The sequence below is a fragment of the Toxotes jaculatrix genome, chromosome 14 (assembly GCF_017976425.1).
Source record: "Toxotes jaculatrix isolate fToxJac2 chromosome 14, fToxJac2.pri, whole genome shotgun sequence".
Taxonomy (NCBI): Eukaryota; Metazoa; Chordata; class Actinopteri; family Toxotidae; genus Toxotes; species Toxotes jaculatrix.
The window spans coordinates 7,760,307-7,784,431 of NC_054407.1; the positions used below are offsets into that span (position 1 = coordinate 7,760,307).

The 24,125-nt window shown below is 31.8% G+C and overlaps 1 long non-coding RNA gene across 1 annotated transcript; it reads left to right on the forward strand.

Annotated features, from left to right (window-relative positions):
• The first annotated feature begins 19,530 nt into the window (after positions 1-19,530).
• LOC121192682 lies at positions 19,531-22,354 on the forward strand. The gene is made up of 3 exons (XR_005895238.1): positions 19,531-20,893; positions 21,344-21,502; positions 22,103-22,354. It is a non-coding gene; the product is annotated as an uncharacterized LOC121192682 (long non-coding RNA).
• Positions 22,355-24,125: the final 1,771 nt, after the last annotated feature.

A 24,125-nucleotide genomic window follows, 5' to 3' on the forward strand; every position in this document is an offset into this window, starting at 1 on the left:
AACGCCATACTATACTATGACGTTTTTTATGACATTTTGAGGTCGAAAAAAAATTTGACTTTTTTTGGCCAAAAAAAACGCCTTACTATACTATGACGTTTTTTATGACAGTTTGAGGTCAAAAAAAAATTTGACTTTTTTTGTCCGATTTTGACGCCTTACTATACTATGACGTTTTTTATGACATTTTGAGGTCAAAAAATTTTTTGACTTTTTTTTGGTGGAAAAAAACGCCTTACTATACTATGACGTTTTTTCTGACATTTTGAGGTCAAAAAATTTTTTGACTTTTTTTTGGTGGAAAAAAACACCTTACTATACCATGACGTTTTTTATGACATTTTGAGGTCAAAAACAATTTAGACTTTTTTTGGCCGATTTTGACGCCTTACTATACTATGATGTTTTTTATGACATTTTGAGGTCAAAAAATTTTTGGACTTTTTTTGGCCGAAAAAAACGCCTTACTATACTATGACGTTTTTTATGACATTTTGAGGTCAAAAAATTTTCTGACTTTTTTTGGCCGAAAAACACTCCTTACTATACTATGACGTTTTTTATGACATTTTGAGGTAAAAAAAAATTGTGACTTTTTTTGTTTGAAAAAAACGCCTTACTATACTATGACGTTTTTTATGAGATTTTGAGGTCAAAAAATATTTTGACTTATTTTGCCCGAAAAAAACGCCATACTATACTATGACGTTTTTTATGACATTTTGAGGTCGAAAAAAAATTTGACTTTTTTTGGCCAAAAAAAACACCATACTATACTATGACGTTTTTTGTGACAGTTTGAGGTCAAAAAATATTTTGACTTTTTTTGGCCGAAAAAAACGCCTTACTATACTATGACGTTTTTTATGAGATTTTGAGGTCGAAAAAAATTTTGACTTTTTTTGGCCGAAAAAAACGGCATACTATACTATGTCGTTTTTTATGACATTTTGAGGTCGAAAACAATTTAGACTTTTTTTGGCCGATTTTGACGCCTTACTATACTATGATGTTTTTTATGACATTTTGAGGTCAAAAAATTTTTTGACTTTTTTTGGCCGAAAAAAACGCCTTACTATACTATGACGTTTTTTATGACATTTTGAGGTCAAAAAATTTTCTGACTTTTTTTGGCCGAAAAACACGCCTTACTATACTATGACGTTTTTTATGACATTTTGAGGTAAAAAAAAATTGTGACTTTTTTTGTTCAAAAAAAACGCCTTACTATACTATGACGTTTTTTATGAGATTTTGAGGTCAAAAAATATTTTGACTTATTTTGCCCGAAAAAAACGCCATACTATACTATGACGTTTTTTATGACATTTTGAGGTCGAAAAAAAATTTGACTTTTTTTGGCCAAAAAAAACACCATACTATACTATGACGTTTTTTGTGACAGTTTGAGGTCAAAAAATATTTTGACTTTTTTTGGCCGAAAAAAACGCCTTACTATACTATGACGTTTTTTATGAGATTTTGAGGTCGAAAAAATTTTTGACTTATTTTGCCCGAAAAAAACGCCATACTATACTATGACGTTTTTTATGACATTTTGAGGTCGAAAAAAAATTTGACTTTTTTTGGCCAAAAAAAACACCATACTATACTATGACGTTTTTTATGACAGTTTGAGGTCAAAAAATATTTTGACTTTTTTTGGCCGAAAAAAACGCCTTACTATACTATGACGTTTTTTATGAGATTTTGAGGTCGAAAAAAATTTTGACTTTTTTTGGCCGAAAAAAACGGCATACTATACTATGATGTTTTTTATGACATTTTGAGGTCAAAAAATTTTTTGACTTTTTTTGGTCGAAAAAAACGCCTTACTATACTATGACGTTTTTTCTGACATTTTGAGGTCAAAAAAAATTTTGACTTTTTTTGTCCGATTTTGACGCCTTACTATACTATGACGTTTTCATGACATTTTGAGGTCAAAAAATTTTTTGACTTTTTTTTGGTGGAAAAAAACGCCTTACTATACTATGACGTTTTTTCTGACATTTTGAGGTCAAAAAATTTTCTGACTTTTTTTGGCCGAAAAACACGCCTTACTATACTATGACGTTTTTTATGACATTTTGAGGTAAAAAAAAATTGTGACTTTTTTTGTTCAAAAAAAACGCCTTACTATACTATGACGTTTTTTATGAGATTTTGAGGTCAAAAAATATTTTGACTTATTTTGCCCGAAAAAAACGCCATACTATACTATGACGTTTTTTATGACATTTTGAGGTCGAAAAAAAATTTGACTTTTTTTGGCCAAAAAAAACACCATACTATACTATGACGTTTTTTGTGACAGTTTGAGGTCAAAAAATATTTTGACTTTTTTTGGCCGAAAAAAACGCCTTACTATACTATGACGTTTTTTATGAGATTTTGAGGTCGAAAAAAATTTTGACTTATTTTGCCCGAAAAAAACGCCATACTATACTATGACGTTTTTTATGACATTTTGAGGTCGAAAAAAAATTTGACTTTTTTTGGCCAAAAAAAACACCATACTATACTATGACGTTTTTTATGACAGTTTGAGGTCAAAAAATATTTTGACTTTTTTTGGCCGAAAAAAACGCCTTACTATACTATGACGTTTTTTATGAGATTTTGAGGTCGAAAAAAATTTTGACTTTTTTTGGCCGAAAAAAACGGCATACTATACTATGTCGTTTTTTATGACATTTTGAGGTCGAAAAAAATTTTGACTTATTTTGCCCGAAAAAAACGCCATACTATACTATGATGTTTTTTATGACATTTTGAGGTCAAAAAATTTTTTGACTTTTTTTGGTCGAAAAAAACGCCTTACTATACTATGACGTTTTTTCTGACATTTTGAGGTCAAAAAAAATTTTGACTTTTTTTGTCCGATTTTGACGCCTTACTATACTATGACGTTTTTTATGACATTTTGAGGTCAAAAAATTTTTTGACTTTTTTTTGGTGGAAAAAAACGCCTTACTATACTATGACGTTTTTTCTGACATTTTGAGGTCAAAAAATTTTTTGACTTTTTTTTGGTGGAAAAAAACACCTTACTATACCATGACGTTTTTTATGACATTTTGAGGTCAAAAACAATTTAGACTTTTTTTGGCCGATTTTGACGCCTTACTATACTATGATGTTTTTTATGACATTTTGAGGTCAAAAAATTTTTTGACTTTTTTTGGCCGATTTTGACGCCTTACTATACTATGACGTTTTTTATGACATTTTGAGGACAAAAAATTTTTTGACTTTTTTTTGGTGGAAAAAAACACCTTACTATACCATGACGTTTTTTATGACATTTTGAGGTCAAAAACAATTTAGACTTTTTTTGGCCGATTTTGACGCCTTACTATACTATGATGTTTTTTATGACATTTTGAGGTCAAAAAATTTTTGGACTTTTTTTGGCCGAAAAAAACGCCTTACTATACTATGACGTTTTTTATGACATTTTGAGGTCAAAAAATTTTCTGACTTTTTTTGGCCGAAAAACACGCCTTACTATACTATGACGTTTTTTATGACATTTTGAGGTAAAAAAAAATTGTGACTTTTTTTGTTCAAAAAAAACGCCTTACTATACTATGACGTTTTTTATGAGATTTTGAGGTCAAAAAATATTTTGACTTATTTTGCCCGAAAAAAACGCCATACTATACTATGACGTTTTTTATGACATTTTGAGGTCGAAAAAAAATTTGACTTTTTTTGGCCAAAAAAAACACCATACTATACTATGACGTTTTTTATGACAGTTTGAGGTCAAAAAATATTTTGACTTTTTTTGGCCGAAAAAAACGCCTTACTATACTATGACGTTTTTTATGAGATTTTGAGGTCGAAAAAAATTTTGACTTTTTTTGGCCGAAAAAAACGGCATACTATACTATGTCGTTTTTTATGACATTTTGAGGTCGAAAAAAATTTTGACTTATTTTGCCCGAAAAAAACGCCATACTATACTATGATGTTTTTTCTGACATTTTGAGGTCAAAAAATTTTTTGACTTTTTTTGGTCGAAAAAAACGCCTTACTATACTATGACGTTTTTTCTGACATTTTGAGGTCAAAAAAAATTTTGACTTTTTTTGTCCGATTTTGACGCCTTACTATACTATGACGTTTTTTATGACATTTTGAGGTCAAAAAATTTTTTGACTTTTTTTTGGTGGAAAAAAACGCCTTACTATACTATGACGTTTTTTCTGACACTTTGAGGTCAAAAAATTTTTTGACTTTTTTTTGGTGGAAAAAAACACCTTACTATACCATGACGTTTTTTATGACATTTTGAGGTCAAAAACAATTTAGACTTTTTTTGGCCGATTTTGACGCCTTACTATACTATGATGTTTTTTATGACATTTTGAGGTCAAAAAATTTTTGGACTTTTTTTGGCCGAAAAAAACGCCTTACTATACTATGACGTTTTTTATGACATTTTGAGGTCAAAAAATTTTCTGACTTTTTTTGGCCGAAAAACACGCCTTACTATACTATGACGTTTTTTATGACATTTTGAGGTAAAAAAAAATTGTGACTTTTTTTGTTCGAAAAAAACGCCTTACTATACTATGACGTTTTTTATGAGATTTTGAGGTCAAAAAATATTTTGACTTATTTTGCCCGAAAAAAACGCCATACTATACTATGACGTTTTTTATGACATTTTGAGGTCGAAAAAAAATTTGACTTTTTTTGGCCAAAAAAAACACCATACTATACTATGACGTTTTTTGTGACAGTTTGAGGTCAAAAAATATTTTGACTTTTTTTGGCCGAAAAAAACGCCTTACTATACTATGACGTTTTTTATGAGATTTTGAGGTCGAAAAAAATTTTGACTTTTTTTGGCCGAAAAAAACGGCATACTATACTATGTCGTTTTTTATGACATTTTGAGGTCGAAAACAATTTAGACTTTTTTTGGCCGATTTTGACGCCTTACTATACTATGATGTTTTTTATGACATTTTGAGGTCAAAAAATTTTTTGACTTTTTTTGGCCGAAAAAAACGCCTTACTATACTATGACGTTTTTTATGACATTTTGAGGTCAAAAAATTTTCTGACTTTTTTTGGCCGAAAAACACGCCTTACTATACTATGACGTTTTTTATGACATTTTGAGGTAAAAAAAAATTGTGACTTTTTTTGTTCAAAAAAAAACGCCTTACTATACTATGACGTTTTTTATGAGATTTTGAGGTCAAAAAATATTTTGACTTATTTTGCCCGAAAAAAACGCCATACTATACTATGACGTTTTTTATGACATTTTGAGGTCGAAAAAAAATTTGACTTTTTTTGGCCAAAAAAAACACCATACTATACTATGACGTTTTTTGTGACAGTTTGAGGTCAAAAAATATTTTGACTTTTTTTGGCCGAAAAAAACGCCTTACTATACTATGACGTTTTTTATGAGATTTTGAGGTCGAAAAAAATTTTGACTTATTTTGCCCGAAAAAAACGCCATACTATACTATGACGTTTTTTATGACATTTTGAGGTCGAAAAAAAATTTGACTTTTTTTGGCCAAAAAAAACACCATACTATACTATGACGTTTTTTATGACAGTTTGAGGTCAAAAAATATTTTGACTTTTTTTGGCCGAAAAAAACGCCTTACTATACTATGACGTTTTTTATGAGATTTTGAGGTCGAAAAAAATTTTGACTTTTTTTGGCCGAAAAAAACGGCATACTATACTATGTCGTTTTTTATGACATTTTGAGGTCGAAAAAAATTTTGACTTATTTTGCCCGAAAAAAACGCCATACTATACTATGATGTTTTTTATGACATTTTGAGGTCAAAAAATTTTTTGACTTTTTTTGGTCGAAAAAAACGCCTTACTATACTATGACGTTTTTTCTGACATTTTGAGGTCAAAAAAAATTTTGACTTTTTTTGTCCGATTTTGACGCCTTACTATACTATGACGTTTTTTATGACATTTTGAGGTCAAAAAATTTTTTGACTTTTTTTTGGTGGAAAAAAACGCCTTACTATACTATGACGTTTTTTCTGACATTTTGAGGTCAAAAAATTTTCTGACTTTTTTTGGCCGAAAAACACGCCTTACTATACTATGACGTTTTTTATGACATTTTGAGGTAAAAAAAAATTGTGACTTTTTTTGTTCAAAAAAAACGCCTTACTATACTATGACGTTTTTTATGAGATTTTGAGGTCAAAAAATATTTTGACTTATTTTGCCCGAAAAAAACGCCATACTATACTATGACGTTTTTTATGACATTTTGAGGTCGAAAAAAAATTTGACTTTTTTTGGCCAAAAAAAACACCATACTATACTATGACGTTTTTTGTGACAGTTTGAGGTCAAAAAATATTTTGACTTTTTTTGGCCGAAAAAAACGCCTTACTATACTATGACGTTTTTTATGAGATTTTGAGGTCGAAAAAAATTTTGACTTATTTTGCCCGAAAAAAACGCCATACTATACTATGACGTTTTTTATGACATTTTGAGGTCGAAAAAAAATTTGACTTTTTTTGGCCAAAAAAAACACCATACTATACTATGACGTTTTTTATGACAGTTTGAGGTCAAAAAATATTTTGACTTTTTTTGGCCGAAAAAAACGCCTTACTATACTATGACGTTTTTTATGAGATTTTGAGGTCGAAAAAAATTTTGACTTTTTTTGGCCGAAAAAAACGGCATACTATACTATGTCGTTTTTTATGACATTTTGAGGTCGAAAAAAATTTTGACTTATTTTGCCCGAAAAAAACGCCATACTATACTATGATGTTTTTTCTGACATTTTGAGGTCAAAAAATTTTTTGACTTTTTTTGGTCGAAAAAAACGCCTTACTATACTATGACGTTTTTTCTGACATTTTGAGGTCAAAAAATTTTTTGACTTTTTTTTGGTGGAAAAAAACGCCTTACTATACTATGACGTTTTTTCTGACACTTTGAGGTCAAAAAATTTTTTGACTTTTTTTTGGTGGAAAAAAACACCTTACTATACCATGACGTTTTTTATGACATTTTGAGGTCAAAAACAATTTAGACTTTTTTTGGCCGATTTTGACGCCTTACTATACTATGATGTTTTTTATGACATTTTGAGGTCAAAAAATTTTTTGACTTTTTTTGGCCGATTTTGACGCCTTACTATACTATGACGTTTTTTATGACATTTTGAGGTCAAAAAATTTTTTGACTTTTTTTTGGTGGAAAAAAACACCTTACTATACCATGACGTTTTTTATGACATTTTGAGGTCAAAAACAATTTAGACTTTTTTTGGCCGATTTTGACGCCTTACTATACTATGATGTTTTTTATGACATTTTGAGGTCAAAAAATTTTTGGACTTTTTTTGGCCGAAAAAAACGCCTTACTATACTATGACGTTTTTTATGACATTTTGAGGTCAAAAAATTTTCTGACTTTTTTTGGCCGAAAAACACGCCTTACTATACTATGACGTTTTTTATGACATTTTGAGGTAAAAAAAAATTGTGACTTTTTTTGTTAAAAAAAAACGCCTTACTATACTATGACGTTTTTTATGAGATTTTGAGGTCAAAAAATATTTTGACTTATTTTGCCCGAAAAAAACGCCATACTATACTATGACGTTTTTTATGACATTTTGAGGTCGAAAAAAAATTTGACTTTTTTTGGCCAAAAAAAACACCATACTATACTATGACGTTTTTTATGACAGTTTGAGGTCAAAAAATATTTTGACTTTTTTTGGCCGAAAAAAACGCCTTACTATACTATGACGTTTTTTATGAGATTTTGAGGTCGAAAAAAATTTTGACTTTTTTTGGCCGAAAAAAACGGCATACTATACTATGTCGTTTTTTATGACATTTTGAGGTCGAAAAAAATTTTGACTTATTTTGCCCGAAAAAAACGCCATACTATACTATGATGTTTTTTCTGACATTTTGAGGTCAAAAAATTTTTTGACTTTTTTTGGTCGAAAAAAACGCCTTACTATACTATGACGTTTTTTCTGACATTTTGAGGTCAAAAAATTTTTTGACTTTTTTTTGGTGGAAAAAAACGCCTTACTATACTATGACGTTTTTTCTGACACTTTGAGGTCAAAAAATTTTTTGACTTTTTTTTGGTGGAAAAAAACACCTTACTATACCATGACGTTTTTTATGACATTTTGAGGTCAAAAACAATTTAGACTTTTTTTGGCCGATTTTGACGCCTTACTATACTATGATGTTTTTTATGACATTTTGAGGTCAAAAAATTTTTTGACTTTTTTTGGCCGATTTTGACGCCTTACTATACTATGACGTTTTTTATGACATTTTGAGGTCAAAAAATTTTTTGACTTTTTTTTGGTGGAAAAAAACACCTTACTATACCATGACGTTTTTTATGACATTTTGAGGTCAAAAACAATTTAGACTTTTTTTGGCCGATTTTGACGCCTTACTATACTATGATGTTTTTTATGACATTTTGAGGTCAAAAAATTTTTGGACTTTTTTTGGCCGAAAAAAACGCCTTACTATACTATGACGTTTTTTATGACATTTTGAGGTCAAAAAATTTTCTGACTTTTTTTGGCCGAAAAACACGCCTTACTATACTATGACGTTTTTTATGACATTTTGAGGTAAAAAAAAATTGTGACTTTTTTTGTTCAAAAAAAACGCCTTACTATACTATGACGTTTTTTCTGACATTTTGAGGTCAAAAAAAATTTTGACTTTTTTTGTCCGATTTTGACGCCTTACTATACTATGACGTTTTTTATGACATTTTGAGGTCAAAAAATTTTTTGACTTTTTTTTGGTGGAAAAAAACGCCTTACTATACTATGACGTTTTTTCTGACACTTTGAGGTCAAAAAATTTTTTGACTTTTTTTTGGTGGAAAAAAACACCTTACTATACCATGACGTTTTTTATGACATTTTGAGGTCAAAAACAATTTAGACTTTTTTTGGCCGATTTTGACGCCTTACTATACTATGATGTTTTTTATGACATTTTGAGGTCAAAAAATTTTTGGACTTTTTTTGGCCGAAAAAAACGCCTTACTATACTATGACGTTTTTTATGACATTTTGAGGTCAAAAAATTTTCTGACTTTTTTTGGCCGAAAAACACGCCTTACTATACTATGACGTTTTTTATGACATTTTGAGGTAAAAAAAAATTGTGACTTTTTTTGTTCGAAAAAAACGCCTTACTATACTATGACGTTTTTTATGAGATTTTGAGGTCAAAAAATATTTTGACTTATTTTGCCCGAAAAAAACGCCATACTATACTATGACGTTTTTTATGACATTTTGAGGTCGAAAAAAAATTTGACTTTTTTTGGCCAAAAAAAACACCATACTATACTATGACGTTTTTTGTGACAGTTTGAGGTCAAAAAATATTTTGACTTTTTTTGGCCGAAAAAAACGCCTTACTATACTATGACGTTTTTTATGAGATTTTGAGGTCGAAAAAAATTTTGACTTTTTTTGGCCGAAAAAAACGGCATACTATACTATGTCGTTTTTTATGACATTTTGAGGTCGAAAACAATTTAGACTTTTTTTGGCCGATTTTGACGCCTTACTATACTATGATGTTTTTTATGACATTTTGAGGTCAAAAAATTTTTTGACTTTTTTTGGCCGAAAAAAACGCCTTACTATACTATGACGTTTTTTATGACATTTTGAGGTCAAAAAATTTTCTGACTTTTTTTGGCCGAAAAACACGCCTTACTATACTATGACGTTTTTTATGACATTTTGAGGTAAAAAAAAATTGTGACTTTTTTTGTTCAAAAAAAACGCCTTACTATACTATGACGTTTTTTATGAGATTTTGAGGTCAAAAAATATTTTGACTTATTTTGCCCGAAAAAAACGCCATACTATACTATGACGTTTTTTATGACATTTTGAGGTCGAAAAAAAATTTGACTTTTTTTGGCCAAAAAAAACACCATACTATACTATGACGTTTTTTGTGACAGTTTGAGGTCAAAAAATATTTTGACTTTTTTTGGCCGAAAAAAACGCCTTACTATACTATGACGTTTTTTATGAGATTTTGAGGTCGAAAAAAATTTTGACTTATTTTGCCCGAAAAAAACGCCATACTATACTATGACGTTTTTTATGACATTTTGAGGTCGAAAAAAAATTTGACTTTTTTTGGCCAAAAAAAACACCATACTATACTATGACGTTTTTTATGACAGTTTGAGGTCAAAAAATATTTTGACTTTTTTTGGCCGAAAAAAACGCCTTACTATACTATGACGTTTTTTATGAGATTTTGAGGTCGAAAAAAATTTTGACTTTTTTTGGCCGAAAAAAACGGCATACTATACTATGTCGTTTTTTATGACATTTTGAGGTCGAAAAAAATTTTGACTTATTTTGCCCGAAAAAAACGCCATACTATACTATGATGTTTTTTATGACATTTTGAGGTCAAAAAATTTTTTGACTTTTTTTGGTCGAAAAAAACGCCTTACTATACTATGACGTTTTTTCTGACATTTTGAGGTCAAAAAAAATTTTGACTTTTTTTGTCCGATTTTGACGCCTTACTATACTATGACGTTTTTTATGACATTTTGAGGTCAAAAAATTTTTTGACTTTTTTTTGGTGGAAAAAAACGCCTTACTATACTATGACGTTTTTTCTGACATTTTGAGGTCAAAAAATTTTCTGACTTTTTTTGGCCGAAAAACACGCCTTACTATACTATGACGTTTTTTATGACATTTTGAGGTAAAAAAAAATTGTGACTTTTTTTGTTCAAAAAAAACGCCTTACTATACTATGACGTTTTTTATGAGATTTTGAGGTCAAAAAATATTTTGACTTATTTTGCCCGAAAAAAACGCCATACTATACTATGACGTTTTTTATGACATTTTGAGGTCGAAAAAAAATTTGACTTTTTTTGGCCAAAAAAAACACCATACTATACTATGACGTTTTTTGTGACAGTTTGAGGTCGAAAAATATTTTGACTTTTTTTGGCCGAAAAAAACGCCTTACTATACTATGACGTTTTTTATGAGATTTTGAGGTCGAAAAAAATTTTGACTTATTTTGCCCGAAAAAAACGCCATACTATACTATGACGTTTTTTATGACATTTTGAGGTCGAAAAAAAATTTGACTTTTTTTGGCCAAAAAAAACACCATACTATACTATGACGTTTTTTATGACAGTTTGAGGTCAAAAAATATTTTGACTTTTTTTGGCCGAAAAAAACGCCTTACTATACTATGACGTTTTTTATGAGATTTTGAGGTCGAAAAAAATTTTGACTTTTTTTGGCCGAAAAAAACGGCATACTATACTATGTCGTTTTTTATGACATTTTGAGGTCGAAAAAAATTTTGACTTATTTTGCCCGAAAAAAACGCCATACTATACTATGATGTTTTTTCTGACATTTTGAGGTCAAAAAATTTTTTGACTTTTTTTGGTCGAAAAAAACGCCTTACTATACTATGACGTTTTTTCTGACATTTTGAGGTCAAAAAATTTTTTGACTTTTTTTTGGTGGAAAAAAACGCCTTACTATACTATGACGTTTTTTCTGACACTTTGAGGTCAAAAAATTTTTTGACTTTTTTTTGGTGGAAAAAAACACCTTACTATACCATGACGTTTTTTATGACATTTTGAGGTCAAAAACAATTTAGACTTTTTTTGGCCGATTTTGACGCCTTACTATACTATGATGTTTTTTATGACATTTTGAGGTCAAAAAATTTTTTGACTTTTTTTGGCCGATTTTGACGCCTTACTATACTATGACGTTTTTTATGACATTTTGAGGTCAAAAAATTTTTTGACTTTTTTTTGGTGGAAAAAAACACCTTACTATACCATGACGTTTTTTATGACATTTTGAGGTCAAAAACAATTTAGACTTTTTTTGGCCGATTTTGACGCCTTACTATACTATGATGTTTTTTATGACATTTTGAGGTCAAAAAATTTTTGGACTTTTTTTGGCCGAAAAAAACGCCTTACTATACTATGACGTTTTTTATGACATTTTGAGGTCAAAAAATTTTCTGACTTTTTTTGGCCGAAAAACACGCCTTACTATACTATGACGTTTTTTATGACATTTTGAGGTAAAAAAAAATTGTGACTTTTTTTGTTAAAAAAAAACGCCTTACTATACTATGACGTTTTTTATGAGATTTTGAGGTCAAAAAATATTTTGACTTATTTTGCCCGAAAAAAACGCCATACTATACTATGACGTTTTTTATGACATTTTGAGGTCGAAAAAAAATTTGACTTTTTTTGGCCAAAAAAAACACCATACTATACTATGACGTTTTTTATGACAGTTTGAGGTCAAAAAATATTTTGACTTTTTTTGGCCGAAAAAAAACGCCTTACTATACTATGACGTTTTTTATGAGATTTTGAGGTCGAAAAAAATTTTGACTTTTTTTGGCCGAAAAAAACGGCATACTATACTATGTCGTTTTTTATGACATTTTGAGGTCGAAAAAAATTTTGACTTATTTTGCCCGAAAAAAACGCCATACTATACTATGACGTTTTTTATGACATTTTGAGGTCAAAAAATTTTTTGACTTTTTTTTGGTGGAAAAAAACGCCTTACTATACTATGACGTTTTTTCTGACACTTTGAGGTCAAAAAATTTTTTGACTTTTTTTTGGTGGAAAAAAACACCTTACTATACCATGACGTTTTTTATGACATTTTGAGGTCAAAAACAATTTAGACTTTTTTTGGCCGATTTTGACGCCTTACTATACTATGATGTTTTTTATGACATTTTGAGGTCAAAAAATTTTTTGACTTTTTTTGGCCGATTTTGACGCCTTACTATACTATGACGTTTTTTATGACATTTTGAGGTCAAAAAATTTTTTGACTTTTTTTTGGTGGAAAAAAACACCTTACTATACCATGACGTTTTTTATGACATTTTGAGGTCAAAAACAATTTAGACTTTTTTTGGCCGATTTTGACGCCTTACTATACTATGATGTTTTTTATGACATTTTGAGGTCAAAAAATTTTTGGACTTTTTTTGGCCGAAAAAAACGCCTTACTATACTATGACGTTTTTTATGACATTTTGAGGTCAAAAAATTTTCTGACTTTTTTTGGCCGAAAAACACGCCTTACTATACTATGACGTTTTTTATGACATTTTGAGGTAAAAAAAAATTGTGACTTTTTTTGTTAAAAAAAAAACGCCTTACTATACTATGACGTTTTTTATGAGATTTTGAGGTCAAAAAATATTTTGACTTATTTTGCCCGAAAAAAACGCCATACTATACTATGACGTTTTTTATGACATTTTGAGGTCGAAAAAAAATTTGACTTTTTTTGGCCAAAAAAAACACCATACTATACTATGACGTTTTTTATGACAGTTTGAGGTCAAAAAATATTTTGACTTTTTTTGGCCGAAAAAAACGCCTTACTATACTATGACGTTTTTTATGAGATTTTGAGGTCGAAAAAAATTTTGACTTTTTTTGGCCGAAAAAAACGGCATACTATACTATGTCGTTTTTTATGACATTTTGAGGTCGAAAAAAATTTTGACTTATTTTGCCCGAAAAAAACGCCATACTATACTATGATGTTTTTTCTGACATTTTGAGGTCAAAAAATTTTTTGACTTTTTTTGGTCGAAAAAAACGCCTTACTATACTATGACGTTTTTTCTGACATTTTGAGGTCAAAAAAAATTTTGACTTTTTTTGTCCGATTTTGACGCCTTACTATACTATGACGTTTTTTATGACATTTTGAGGTCAAAAAATTTTTTGACTTTTTTTTGGTGGAAAAAAACGCCTTACTATACTATGACGTTTTTTCTGACACTTTGAGGTCAAAAAATTTTTTGACTTTTTTTTGGTGGAAAAAAACACCTTACTATACCATGACGTTTTTTATGACATTTTGAGGTCAAAAACAATTTAGACTTTTTTTGGCCGATTTTGACGCCTTACTATACTATGATGTTTTTTTATGACATTTTGAGGTCAAAAAATTTTTTGACTTTTTTTGGCCGATTTTGACGCCTTACTATACTATGACGTTTTTTATGACATTTTGAGGTCAAAAAATTTTTTGACTTTTTTTTGGTGGAAAAAAACACCTTACTATACCATGACGTTTTTTATGACATTTTGAGGTCAAAAACAATTTAGACTTTTTTTGGCCGATTTTGACGCCTTACTATACTATGATGTTTTTTATGACATTTTGAGGTCAAAAAATTTTTTGACTTTTTTTGGCCGAAAAAAACGCCTTACTATACTATGACGTTTTTTATGACATTTTGAGGTCAAAAAATTTTCTGACTTTTTTTGGCCGAAAAACACGCCTTACTATACTATGACGTTTTTTATGACATTTTGAGGTAAAAAAAAATTGTGACTTTTTTTGTTCAAAAAAAACGCCTTACTATACTATGACGTTTTTTATGAGATTTTGAGGTCAAAAAATATTTTGACTTATTTTGCCCGAAAAAAACGCCATACTATACTATGACGTTTTTTATGACATTTTGAGGTCGAAAAAAAATTTGACTTTTTTTGGCCAAAAAAAACACCATACTATACTATGACGTTTTTTATGACAGTTTGAGGTCAAAAAATATTTTGACTTTTTTTGGCCGAAAAAAACGCCTTACTATACTATGACGTTTTTTATGAGATTTTGAGGTCGAAAAAAATTTTGACTTTTTTTGGCCGAAAAAAACGGCATACTATACTATGTCGTTTTTTATGACATTTTGAGGTCGAAAAAAATTTTGACTTATTTTGCCCGAAAAAAACGCCATACTATACTATGATGTTTTTTCTGACATTTTGAGGTCAAAAAATTTTTTGACTTTTTTTGGTCGAAAAAAACGCCTTACTATACTATGACGTTTTTTCTGACATTTTGAGGTCAAAAAAAATTTTGACTTTTTTTGTCCGATTTTGACGCCTTACTATACTATGACGTTTTTTATGACATTTTGAGGTCAAAAAATTTTTTGACTTTTTTTTGGTGGAAAAAAACGCCTTACTATACTATGACGTTTTTTCTGACACTTTGAGGTCAAAAAATTTTTTGACTTTTTTTTGGTGGAAAAAAACACCTTACTATACCATGACGTTTTTTATGACATTTTGAGGTCAAAAACAATTTAGACTTTTTTTGGCCGATTTTGACGCCTTACTATACTATGATGTTTTTTATGACATTTTGAGGTCAAAAAATTTTTTGACTTTTTTTGGCCGATTTTGACGCCTTACTATACTATGACGTTTTTTTATGACATTTTGAGGTCAAAAAATTTTTTGACTTTTTTTTGGTGGAAAAAAACACCTTACTATACCATGACGTTTTTTATGACATTTTGAGGTCAAAAACAATTTAGACTTTTTTTGGCCGATTTTGACGCCTTACTATACTATGATGTTTTTTATGACATTTTGAGGTCAAAAAATTTTTTGACTTTTTTTGGCCGATTTTGACGCCTTACTATACTATGACGTTTTTTATGACATTTTGAGGTCAAAAAATTTTTTGACTTTTTTTTGGTGGAAAAAAACACCTTACTATACCATGACGTTTTTTATGACATTTTGAGGTCAAAAACAATTTAGACTTTTTTTGGCCGATTTTGACGCCTTACTATACTATGATGTTTTTTATGACATTTTGAGGTCAAAAAATTTTTTGACTTTTTTTGGCCGAAAAAAACGCCTTACTATACTATGACGTTTTTTATGACATTTTGAGGTCAAAAAATTTTCTGACTTTTTTGCCGAAAAACACGCCTTACTATACTATGACGTTTTTTATGACATTTTGAGGTAAAAAAAAATTGTGACTTTTTTTGTTCAAAAAAAAACGCCTTACTATACTATGACGTTTTTTTATGAGATTTTGAGGTCAAAAAATATTTTGACTTATTTTGCCCGAAAAAAACGCCATACTATACTATGACGTTTTTTATGACATTTTGAGGTCGAAAAAAAATTTGACTTTTTTTGGCCAAAAAAAACACCATACTATACTATGACGTTTTTTATGACAGTTTGAGGTCAAAAAATATTTTGACTTTTTTTGGCCGAAAAAAACGCCTTACTATACTATGACGTTTTTTATGAGATTTTGAGGTCGAAAAAAATTTTGACTTTTTTTGGCCGAAAAAAACGGCATACTATACTATGTCGTTTTTTATGACATTTTGAGGTCGAAAAAAATTTTGACTTATTTTGCCCGAAAAAAACGCCATACTATACTATGATGTTTTTTCTGACATTTTGAGGTCAAAAAATTTTTTGACTTTTTTTGGTCGAAAAAAACGCCTTACTATACTATGACGTTTTTTCTGACATTTTGAGGTCAAAAAAAATTTTGACTTTTTTTGTCCGATTTTGACGCCTTACTATACTATGACGTTTTTTATGACATTTTGAGGTCAAAAAATTTTTTGACTTTTTTTTGGTGGAAAAAAACGCCTTACTATACTATGACGTTTTTTCTGACACTTTGAGGTCAAAAAATTTTTTGACTTTTTTTTGGTGGAAAAAAACACCTTACTATACCATGACGTTTTTTATGACATTTTGAGGTCAAAAACAATTTAGACTTTTTTTGGCCGATTTTGACGCCTTACTATACTATGACGTTTTTTATGACATTTTGAGGTCAAAAAATTTTCTGACTTTTTTTGGCCGAAAAACACGCCTTACTATACTATGACGTTTTTTATGACATTTTGAGGTAAAAAAAAATTGTGACTTTTTTTGTTCGAAAAAAACGCCTTACTATACTATGACGTTTTTTATGAGATTTTGAGGTCAAAAATTTTTTTGACTTTTTTTGGCCGATTTTGACGCCTTACTATACTATGATGTTTTTTATGACATTTTGAGGTCAAAATAGGGGTGTGCGATATGACGATATTAGATCGTGAAGACGATCTTGATGTTGACGATCTGCCAGAGGAGAGAGATCGTATTATCGTCTATAGGGCACATTCTATTAATTGCAGCTCTATGCTTGCGCACTGAAGCACGAGAAGTTTTTTTTTCCTTGGGCAACTAACAGCCCGCTTCACGTGAACATGACCAACCAATCATGGCGAAGTACTAGCAGTGCTGATTTTTTTATTTTTTTTATTCTGAATACTATCTATTTAAACTGTAACTGCAATGGAATACAGTTACTCAGAATTTGTACTCTGAATACGTAACGCCATTACACATATTCCGTTACTCCCCAACACTGCGTATGGAACTGGTTTGGGTTTTCTCCAAACGACAAAGCGCAAACACAACGAACCTGTTTAACCACCTGAAGAGGCAGCATCCGGAACTATTTGCTGAGAGCCAAGCAGCGAGGCCAACCACACATCAGCCAGTGGTAACGGCTAAAGACATTACACAGAAACAACCAACTATAACACAAGCATTTGATAAAAGCACGCCATATGAGAGAAGGAGCAAACAGTGGAAAGAGGTGACATTTTTTTTTATCTTTATAACTAAGTTTTTACAAAGAAAATAGTTTGGTTCTAAATTAACTTCACTGTAAAAATGAACTGTGATAAAACCGTGATCGTGATTTTACCATTAAAAAATCGTGATGTGATATTTTTGCCATATCGCCCACCCCTAGGTCAAAACAATTTTTGACTTTTTTTGGCCGATTTTGACGCCTTACTATACTATGACGTTTTTTATGACATTTTGAGGTCAAAAAAAATTTTGACTTTTTTTGGCCGAAAAAAACGCTTTACTATACTATGACATTTTTTATGACATTTTGAGGTCAAAAAAAAATTTGACTTTTTTTGGCCGATTTTGACGCCTTACTATACTATGACGTTTTTTATGACCAAAAAAAGTCAAAAAATTTTTTGACCTCAAAATGTCATAAAAAACATCATAGTATAGTAAGGCGTCAAAATCGGCCAAAAAAAGTCTAAATTGTTTTTGACCTCAAAATCTCATAAAAAACGTCATAGTATAGTAAGGCGTCAAAATCGGCCAAAAAAAGTCAAAAAACTTTTTGACCTCAAAATGTCATAAAAACGTCATGGTATAGTAAGGCGTTTTTTTCGGCCTAAAAAAGTCAAAAAATTTTTTGACCTCAAAATGTCATAAAAAACGTCATAGTATAATAAGGCGTCAAAATCAGCCAAAAAAAGTCAAAATTTTTTTTGACCTCAAAATGTGATAGTATAGTAAGGCGTTTTTTTTTTTACTATACTATGACCAATTTTAAGACATTTTGAGGCCAAAAAAAAATTGGCCTTTTTTTTTTCCGATTTTGACGCCTTACTATACTATTACCATTTTTATGATATTTTGAGGTCAAAAAAACTGGTGTAATGTTAAGGAGGAAACAGTACAATGTCACACTTCCAGATGCTTTTATTTGTGACACTCCATCAAGAGCTTTTTTAAAGGTGTCAAAGGTCATGGTGGCTATAGTTCTTGTGAGCGTTGCACACAGTATGGCATTTATGTTGACAGTAGAGTTGTGTTTCCAGAGACGGCTTCCAGTCTGAGGACAGACACTCAATTTGAACAAATGTCTGATGAAGACCACCATCACTCTAAATCACCTCTCCAAGGGCTAGGCATTTGTATGGTTTTTGCTTTTCCTCTGGACTACATGCATTTAGTTTGCTTGGGCATTGTACGTAAATTGATTGCTCTGTGGTTTAAGGGGCCATTGCAATGTCGGGTTCCATCTTCTGCCCTTTCCACCATCTCTGATCACTTGAACCTGTGTAGACAAAGCTTACCCCAGAGCTTCTCCAGAAAGCCATGGTCTATGTCCGAGTACAGCCAGTGGAAGGCGACAGAATTCAGGCAATTCTTATTATATACAGGGCCAGTTGTGCTTTTTGTAAGATTGCCCAATCAACATTACAGAAACTTCCTGGGTTTGTCATGTGCTATGAGAATACTTCTGTCTCCTCTTTGTAGAGAGTTCTGTGGTTTTGCCAGAAAATTGTTAAGATTCTTTGTTACTAACTTTGCTGAGATATATGGGACTAAATTTCTGGTTAACAATACACACAGTCTTATACATTTAGCGGATGATGCTGAAAAATATGGCCGTCTGGATTTAGTTTTGTGTTTTCCTTTTTAGAATTATTTGGGACAGTTGAAAAAAATGGTGAGAAGACCACAGGGTCCTGTCCAACAAATTGTCTATGAAAGGCAATTATTTCCTCACATGTCAAAAGACATGCCTGAAGGTGTTGAACTGAAACAGCCCCATGCATCTGGACTATTGCCAACAGATTTATTTTTTCCATGCATCAGGGTGTTCAATATAAGATGTATAAACTCAAAGACACAACAATCTCAAACGCAAGTGGTTCCAATTTTTCTGAACTGGGGGGCAGAGTTGCAATTGTGAGGAACATTGTGCATTCCACTGCAGAAACACATGTAGTGTATGAACCTTTTGAGATGGGGGCATGTTTTTTCAAGCACCCCATAGAGTTGACATGTCTCGGAGTTTGTTTATTTTCAAAACTGTCTGGCTTGCCAGTGCTCCAGTAACAGACTTCACAAAACCGCTGCTATTGTTGCCTCTTCGGAAAATGTTTGTAGCTTTTCCTTAGCTACACAGCACATAACATGATGAACTTTGCAGGATGCCCTCATTCATTGTGGTGGAGTTTGTGGATGAAATTGACCATGATGGCTGCAAGCAGGTGGACATCATTCCATCAGCGTGGTTCAAGGGCACTGACAGAAAATTATGCTGGCGGCCACCAGCCACGTTGCATAATGTGATCAAGGCTGCGAAGGAGGGCACACCACCAGCTGAAAACTGGATTCTGTGTAATGTGCGTGATGGGAAATGCAGGTAACTTCGATTTTTCTCATTAACTACTGCTCCTCTCCTTTACTTACCTTAAAGTCACTGTGATCCCCAACTTTTCTTTTTTGTGTTAATTTTTCTCTACAGGGTTCTCTGAGCTAATTTGTCAAGGGCTGGTGTAGCCACAGATCGTCATTCCAAACAAGCAGGATCACACCAAACTTGATTCATTCAATTCGATTTCAGTCCTCACACATGTGATAGTTGTGGGTGTGCTCCTGTTTGCTTGGATACCTGCAACTACACTATCCCTCTGCAGATTGGACATCTGCTTCGTATTATGTATACTGTATGCACATGTTTGTTTGTGTTGATTGGCTATTACTCGTGACCTCTAAACAATCATTTTTCAAACAATCATATTGCCATAGTAATAACTACAGACAGTCAACTCTAATCTATTCTTTTTTCTTCATTTGCTGATCAGAAAAACGAGCTGAATCGTGACTCAAACCTGTAATGTGATCCAAATTGTGAATTTTGTGATCCACAACACCTATTTTAAATTCCTATGGAAATCTAGTTATATTTTAATATCTGCTTCACTCCTTTTATAGTGACATTGTACTTTACAGCCACTTATGCAGAGGCCAGGGTAAAGCTACATCAGACCTGACAGACACTGAAGATGGCTTGATAAAGAGAAAGTGTTTGTGGGGGAAGACAGGTTAAAGGTCATTTCAATAATATAGAGTCAGTAGGTATGGTTCAACTTATATATCTTCATATTAACCTTTCTTGGGCAAGGTCAAAACTCTTACAGAGTCAGAGCAAGCAACTAGAATCAAGTGAGCAGTCTGATTCAGAGGAGGAACTTCCACCCACTCCCCCAGAAAAACTCCTTAGGCCAGCAGCAAAGAAAATGACCAGCCGGATCACCAGCCACACTGCCCAGCAAGTCATCAGTTCCACTGCCCAGCAGGTCACCAGCCCCAGTGCCCAGCGAATCACCAGTTCCACTGTCCAGAGGTTTGCAAGCCCCAGTTGTAAAGCCATGTTTTCTAAACTTCTTACAATTATGGAAGAAATTAAGGAGACCCAGAAGGTTCATGGTAAGATGCTAAATGTCCTGCTGAAGAAGCAAGATGTATCAATGAGGGAGGTTCCTGATGGAGTGGTCTTCCTGCTGCAAACTCAAGCAGATGTTGAGGCTCTTGAGGAGAAACTGGAGGACCACAGTCTAATGTCTGCTGTTCTAAGTTTTTTTTTTTTGTTTGTTGTTTTTTTTTTAAAACTTTTTTCCTAATTGATTTTCATTAGCCTACAAAATAAAATTATGTGTTACATTACAGTAAATTACATAAAGGCTACAACTTCAAATGTTCAGTTGACTTTCTGGCTGAAATTTTAAATCTTTGAAGCTTATTGTCTTAGCAGTTAATGTAAGCCTTTTTTTCTCCTTTTGGCTCTCATCCCTAGGTTGCCATGGTGGCAGATATAGGGGGCACAAGTGTAGATGATGCAACGAGGCAAATGATGAAATACATTCTGTCAAACGAGCTGGCATTGGAGTGTAACATGTTTGGCCGTCACAGGAAAAAAAGAAGTTTAAGGACTTGCGTCTTTTCAACGTGTATGGTAAGTAAGTTAGAGAAGTTAACATTCCATCTGCAGGGATTAAAGTTCTTCATGGCCCTGATGGATTTCGGTCAGTTGGAAAAATTACAGTAGATTAGAAGAAAAATGTCTCACAAGATGAAAATGCAAGGAATCTCTTTGTACTGGACTGCACTATTTTAAGAACTGCTCATCTTATTTCTTTAGTAATAATACTAAAGTTTAAATCAATATATACATATAATAAATAGCATGTTTATTTCAAATCTGAAGCCTGTATTGTACCATTGAAGCCTCAACTAGTGTGCATCAGTTATTGCTTAGTGCATTTTTGGCATTTTAATGTGAAAACATGTTTATAATTTTTTATGATTATTTGTACACACCTCACGAAGCTATTATATATTATGATTATGAGGGAGTATTATAATAAAATGTTTTATTCAAGTACTTCATAAATATTTTCTTGTGCTAAAAATCCATAATGATTATCCATCATGTTCTTCATACTTTTGCCAATATATCCCTGACGTTGGCCATTGTTTAACTCTAAATGGTGTTTGAAGAGAATATGTTTTTTAATGTTCATAGCTCATACTGTCAACCAAATTTGTTTTACAGAGGCTCTTAAGAAGAACTCATTGACGGCACAGGTGAGCCAGCAGGAAGCAGAGAGGGCACTGCTGAAATGGTTCACTGGGGCAAGAGACAGAGGAGGACGAAGGGCATCCAGACAGCCAGTGCCAAATTAAACAGTAGTAACCAGTTGTGGAATATGAGTTCAATTTGTTTTCAGTACAGTTACCCTGTTAAAATATTAAAAACTAATAAAAAATTATTAGTTACAAGTAAAACTACTAAAACAAAGTAAAGAACTTTAACTTCAAACCTTCTTGTAATATTGCATTGTATTTTCATTACCAATAAATCTGTTGATCATTTTGTTGGAAAATATTTAACTGAAAACCAGAAAATATTCATAAATAAAAAGTTGAAATCAGGGGATGTGGCCATTTTTTAAAAAATAACTTATTTTTTGATTAATTGTTGCAGCTCTAGGTTGGATGTTTATTCAAACTGTACTCAATTAGGATGTTTTAAGTCAATATTTGTATGTCATGTCATCGTTTGCCGCTTATCTGGGTCCAGGCTCAGGTTGCGGGGGTGACTCCCACCCAGTCCACAATGCACCAAAGTACTACAGCACCTCCCACAGGTGGTGAGCCCATGGGAGGTGGTGCTATCTGGAGTGGGGCTCAAACCCACGACCCCGAGATATTGAGTCTTGTGCTCTTCCAACTGAGCTAGCCGGGCAGCAATATTTGTATGTATGTGTACATCTGTAAAAGGTTAGAGGTTTGTGAAAATGGGACGCATGTATCATTTTATTTGAAATCCTTATTCAAATCCCTTCATTATGGTCAGTGGAGTAGCATAGACCAGGGGCCTTAAAGCTGGGACCAAGATGGGTCTTGTGTATTTAACGTAGTTGGAGCCCACTTAACACCTAGTGAAATCCTGCCTTAAACCCGCATGAGCAAGCATGGGACCAACATCGAACCCGCAGACAATCCCACTTGCAACCCATGTTTCAGCTCATGTTGTCCCCATGTAGGACCCACATAGGACTGAAAGCTGGGACAAAAACTGGATCTTGTGTATCTTGCCCAGTTGGAGCCCACCTAACACCTAGTGTAATCCTGCCTTAAACCCACATGGTCAGTTAGAATGGGGCCAACATGGAACCCGTGGACAATCTCATATGGGTGTGATCTGACAATCCCAGCAGAATCACAGGAGAGCCCGTTTATGGTACCTTCCATTTAAACTGCACAACACCATCTACAGCCAGATAATATCCTGTTATTGTTAATGTCAGCTTTCAGTATTGTGTTGATATGGATAGTTTGTGTTATCGTTTTACAGAATTCTGGCATCATGAATTGATTCAAAGCCTTTTTCCCCATCTGATTACTTAGATTTTTCACACATTTACCATATCATGGTGTATATAAATATAAAAAGTACTTTTACTAATAAGTAGATATGTTTCAACATATAATCCAGCCCTACTTCCATCTTTAGCTTGAAATTTCATCAAATCCACATATTGTTACAAACCATGCAAAGTCTTTCGACCTGTAACATAAAGTGTAGTTAATTTAAACTGTTATCTATTATCTGTTAACTATTATCATTTCTCCATCTGGCCACATGGGGGCAGCAGTAACATTAAAAGCAGTTCATGTTGATGAGGCAGGTGCACATGACGAACCCAATCTTTTTCCCCTCACATGTAACTCCATTTTGTTTTGTTTTTTAAAGATAGTGAGAGCAGGAAAAAAACATTTTTCACCTGATTTCATGGTATCTGGCGATCAGTGTATCTGAACAGTCTGACAAAGAGAATCAGAATCAGAAGCCTTTATTGTCATTGTACCAGAATACAACAAAATTATAGCAGCCTGGAAGTGGTGTTACTCCAAATCTAGTATGTACAATGTACAAATAGTCTAAATAAAAGTAGAAATAAAAATAAAAATAGAAATAGAATAATACTTGTAAAAATAGAATAGAATAGAATAGAATACAAAGGTGCTGCAGTAGCAAAAAATAGTGCAAGAAAGACAGAGCTAATATAAAT